Genomic DNA, 5,634 nt, shown 5'->3' with positions numbered 1-5,634 from the left:
CTCTCCTCAATCATCCCAAATTCGAACCCCCTCTTCTATCTGTGTTCGAATTTCTTCCTCCTTTCTTCTACTCACATAAGGGAACCTCTATACTGTGGTAAAGAGAATCTCTATTATTATTATTTTTCTGTGCCCTCTTCTTTGTCATATGAGCAGGAGCAAGGATAAGAACATTCTTGTGGAAGCAGATCCAGAACCTGAAAGGACTCTGAAGAGAAAATTAAGAGAAGCTAAAATACAACAATCCAGAGATAACTTTCAGAAATTTTCGAACAGGAAAAGGAGATGGCAGCCGAAAATAATAATAATGTAAGGAAGATGCTTGGTGACTTTACTGCACCTAATTCCAATTTACATGGAAGAAGCATCTCCATTCCTGCCATTGGAGCAAACAATTTGAGCTGAAACCTCAATTAGTTTCTCTGATGCAGCAGAACTGCAAGTTTCATGGACTTCCATCTGAGATCCTTATCAGTTCTTGACTGAATTCTTGCAGATATGTGATACTGTTAAGACTAATGGAGTAGATCCTGAAGTCTACAGGCTCATGCTTTTCCCTTTTGCTGTAAGAGACAGAGCTAGATTATGGTTGGATTCTCAACCCAAGGACAGCCTGAACTCTTGGGATAAGCTGGTCACGGCTTTCTTAGCCAAGTACTTTCCTCCTCAAAAGCTGAGCAAGCTTAGAGCTGATGTTCAAACCTTCAGACAGAAAGAAGGTGAATCTCTCTATGAAGCTTGGGAAAGATACAAACAGTTGACCAAAAAGTGTCCTTCTGACATGCTTTCAGAATGGACCATCCTGGATATATTCTATGATGGTTTATCTGAGCTATCAAGATGTCACTGGACACTTCTGCAGGTGGATCCATTCACCTAAAGAAAATGCCTGCAGAAGCTCAAGAACTCATTGACATGGTTGCTAATAACCAGTTCATGTACACTTCTGAAAGGAATCCTGTGAGTAATGGGACGCCTATGAAGAAGGGAGTTCTTGAAGTTGATACTCTGAATGCCATATTGGCTCAGAAAAAAATATTGACTCAGCAAGTCAATATGATCTCTCAGAGTCTGCATGGAATGCAAGCTGCATCCAATAGTACTCAAGAGGCTTCTTATGAAGAAGAAGCTTATGATCCTGAGAACCTGCAATAGCAGAGGTGAATTATTTAGGTGAACCTTATGGAAACACCTATAACTCATCATGGAGAAATCATCCAAATCTCTCATGGAAGGATCAAAGCCTCAACAAGGCTTAATAATGGTGAAAGAAATAGGTTAGCAATAGCAAGCCTTTTCCATCATCCACTCAGCAACAGACAGAGAACTCTGAACAAAATACTTCTAATTTAGCAAACTTAGTCTCTGATCTATCTAAGGCCACTGTAAGTTTCATGAATGAAACAAGATCTTCCATTAGAAATCTGGAAGCACAAGTGGGCCAGCTGAGTAAAAGGATCACTGAAATCCCTCTCAGTACTCTCCCAAGCAATACAGAAGAGAACCCAAAAGGAGAGTGCAAGGCCATTGACATAAGCACCATGGCCGAACCTACAAGTGGAGTGGAGGACGTGAATCCCAAGGAGGAAGACCTCCTGGGACGTCCAGTGATCAATAAGGAGCTTCCCTCTGAGGAACCAAAGGACTCTGAGGCTCATCTAGAGACCATAGAGATTCCATTGAACCTCCTTATGCCCTTCATGAGCTCTGATGAGTATTCCTCTTCTGAAGAGAATGAGGATGTTACTGAAGAGCAAACTGCCAAGTTTCTTGGTGCAATCATGAAGCTGAATGCCAAACTATTTGGCATTGATACTTGGGAAGTTGAACCTCCCTTGTTTATCAATGAACTGAGTGATCTGGATCAACTGACATTACCTCAAAAGAGACAGGATCCTGGAAAGTTCATAATACCCTGTACCATAGGCACTATGATATTTAAGGCTCTGTGTGACCTTGGTTCAGGAATAAACCTCATGCCCCTCTCTGTAATAGAGAAACTGGGAATCTATGGGGTGCAAGCTGCTAAAATCTCACTAGAGATGGCAGACAGCTCAAGAAAACAGGCTTATGGACAAGTAGAAGATGTATTAGTAAAGGTTGAGGGCCTTTACATACCTACTGATTTCATAGTCTTGGATACTGGAAAGGAAGAGGATGAATCCATCATCCTGGGAAGACCTTTCCTGGCCACAGCAAGAGCTGTGATTGATGTTGACAGAGGTGAAATATTCCTTCAATGGAATGAGAACTCCCTTATGTTTAAAACTCAAGGATCTCCCTCTGCAACCATGGAGAGGAAGCAGAAAAAGCTTCTCTCCAAGCAGAGTCAACCAGAGCCCCCACAGTCAAACTCTAAGTTTGGTGTTGGGAGGCCACAACCAAACTCTAAGTTTGGTGTTGGGAGGCCACAACCAAACTTTAAGTTTGGTGTTGAACTCCCATATCCAAACTCTAAGTTTGGTGTTGGAGAGTCTCAACAAAACTCTGCACATCTGTGAGGCTCCATGAGAGCCCACTGTCAAGCTATTGACATTAAAGAAGCACTTGTTGGGAGGCAACCCAATGTTTATCTAACTTTTATTTTCATTGTTTTTCATGTTTTCTTAGGTTCATGATCATGTGGAGTCACAAAATAAATATAAAAATTGAAAACGGAATCAAAAACAGCAGAAGAAAAATCACACCCTGGAGGAGCATCTGTCTGGCGTTCAGCGCCAGAACAGAGCATGGTTCTGGCGCTGAACGCCCAAAATGGGCAGCTTCTGGGCGCTGAACGCCAGAACAGGCATGGTTCTAGCGTTCAACGCCAGAAATGGCACACAGATGGGCGTTGAACGCCCAAAATGGCCACCAACCTGGCGCTGAAAGCCCAGAGTTGGGTACAAAGGAATTTTTATATGCCTAATGGGTGCAGGGATGTAAATCCTTGAACACCTCAGGATCTGTGGACCCCACAGGATCCACTCAGGATCTGTGGACCCCACAGGATCCACTCAGGATTTGTGGACCCCACAGGATCCCCACCTACCTCCACTCACTTCTTCTCACCACTTTCTTTCACACAACCCCATAAACACTCTTCCCCAAAAACCCTTCACCAATCACCTCAATCTCTCTTCCCCATCACATCTTCACCACTCACATCCATCCACTCTTCCCCATAAACCTACCTCATAAACTCTACCTACCTTCAAAATTCAAAACCAATTTCCCACCCAAACCCACCCATATGGCCGAACCTTAACCCCCCTTCCTTCCCTATATAAAGACCTCCATTCTTCATCAAATTCACACAACACACCCCTCTACACTACTCTTGGCCGAAACCACATCTCCCTCTCCCTCTCCATATTTCTTCTTCTTCTTCTTCTATTCTTTTGTTTATTGCTCGAGGGCGAGCAATATTCTAAGTTTGGTGTGGTAAAAGCATAGCTTTTTTGTTTTTCCATTACCATTGATGGCATCTAAGACCGGAGAATCCTCTAGAAGAGGGAAAGGGAAGACAAAAGCTTCCACATCCGAGTCATGGGAGATGGAAAGGTTCATCTCCAAAGCCCATCAAGACCACTTCTATGATGTTGTGGCCAAGAAGAAGGTGATCCCTGAGGTCCCTTTTAAACTCAAAAGAAATGAGTATCCAGAGATCCGACATGAAATTCAAAGAAGAGGTTGGGAAGTTCTAACAAATCCCATCCAACAAGTCGGCATCCTAATGGTTCAAGAGTTCTATGCCAATGCATGGATCACCAAGAACCATGATCAAAGTAAGAACCCGGATCCAAAGAACTATGTTACAATGGTTCGGGGAAATACTTAGATTTTAGTCCGGAGAATGTGAGGTTGGCGTTCAACTTGCCATACATGGAAGAGAACGCACGCCCCCTACACAAGGAGAGTCAACTTTGATCAAAGGTTGGACCAAGTCCTTATGGACATATATGTAGAAGGAGCTCAATGGAAGGTTGACTCCAAAGCCAAGCCGGTTCAACTAAGAAGATTGGACCTCAAGCCTGTAGCTAGAGGATGGTTGGAGTTTATTCAATGCTCAATCATTCCCACTAGCAACCGGTCTGAAGTTACTATAGACCGGGCCATCATGATCCATAGCATCATGATTGGAGAAGAGGTGGAAGTTCATGAGATTATACCTCAAGAACTCTACAAGGTGGCTGACAAGTCCTCCACTATGGCAAGGTTAGCCTTCCCTCACCTCATTTGCCACCTATGCAATTCAGCGGGGATTGACATAGAGGGAGATATCCTCATTAAAGAGGACAAGCCATCACTAAGAAAAAGATGTAGCAAGCAAGAGAGCCCAGTCATGGAGCTCAAGAGGCGCAAGAAGCTCATTTCCATGAGATCCCGGAGATTCCTCAAATGCACTTTCCTCCACAAAACTATTGGGAGCAAATCAACACCTCCCTAGGAGAATTGAGTTCCAATATGGGACAACTAAGGGTGGAACATCAAGAGCACTCCATCATGCTTCATGAAATAAGAGAAGATCAAAAAGCAATGAGGGAGGAGCAACAAAGACAAGGAAGAGACATAGAAGAGCTCAAGGACATCATTGGTTCCTCAAGAAGGAAACGCCACCATCACTAAGGTGGATTCATTCCTTGTTCTCGCTTTCTCTGTTTTTCGTTTTCTATGTTATGTGCTTATCTATGTTTGTGCCTTCATTACATGATCATTAGTAGTTAGTAACTTTGTCTTAAAGATATGAATGTCCTATGAATCCATCACCTCTCTTAAATGAAAAATATTTTAATTCAAAAGAACAAGAAGTACATGAGTTTCGAATTTATCCTTGAACTTAGCTTAATTATATTGATGTGGTGACAATGCTTCTTGTTTTCTGAATGTATGCTTGAACAGTGCATATGTCTTTTGAAGTTGTTGTTTAAGAATGTTAAATATGTTGGCTCTTGAAAGAATGATGACTAGGAGACATGTTATTTGATAATCTGAAAAATCATAAAAATGATTCTTGAAGCAAGAAAAAGCAGCAAAGAACAAAGCTTGCAGAAAAAAAAAGAAAAAAAAAGGGGCGAAAAAAAAATATAGAAAAAAAAATATAGAAAGAAAAAGAAAAAGCAAGCAGAAAAAGCCAATAACCCTTAAAACCAAAAGGCAAGGGCAAATAAAAAGGAGCCCAAGGCTTTGAGCATCAGTGGATAGGAGGGCCTAAAGGAATAAAATCCTGTTCTAAGCGGCTAAACCAAGCTGTCTCTAACCATGTGCTTGTGGCGTGTAGGTGTCAAGTGAAAACTTGAGACTGAGCGGTTAAAGTCAAGGTCCAAAGCAAAAAAAAAAAAAAGAGTGTGCTTAAGAACCCTGGACACCTCTAATTGGGGACTTTAGCAAAGCTGAGTCACAATCTGAAAAGGTTCACCCAATTATGTGTCTGTGGCATTTATGTATCCGGTGGTAATACTGGAAAATAAAGTGCTTAGGGCCACGGCCAAGACTCATAAAGAAGCTGTGTTCAAGAATCATCATACTGAACTAGGAGAGTCAATAACACTATTCGAAATCTGAAGTTCCTATAGATGCCAATCATTCTGAACCTCAATGGATAAAGTGAGATGCCAAAACTATTCAAGAGGCAAAAAGCTATATAAGTCCCGC

At 42.0% G+C, this 5,634-nt stretch overlaps 1 non-coding gene across 1 annotated transcript; it reads right to left on the bottom strand.

Moving 5' to 3' along the window:
* Positions 1–679: 679 nt before the first annotated feature.
* LOC112788231 (small nucleolar RNA R71) lies at positions 680–787 on the bottom strand. The gene has a single exon (XR_003195605.1). It is a non-coding gene; the product is annotated as a small nucleolar RNA R71 (small nucleolar RNA).
* Positions 788–5,634: the final 4,847 nt, after the last annotated feature.

This window comes from Arachis hypogaea, chromosome 20 (genome assembly GCF_003086295.3).
Source record: "Arachis hypogaea cultivar Tifrunner chromosome 20, arahy.Tifrunner.gnm2.J5K5, whole genome shotgun sequence".
Taxonomy (NCBI): Eukaryota; Viridiplantae; Streptophyta; class Magnoliopsida; order Fabales; family Fabaceae; genus Arachis; species Arachis hypogaea.
The sequence above is the reverse complement of the archived record's forward strand: the minus strand, read 5'-3'. Positions and strand labels throughout refer to the sequence as shown.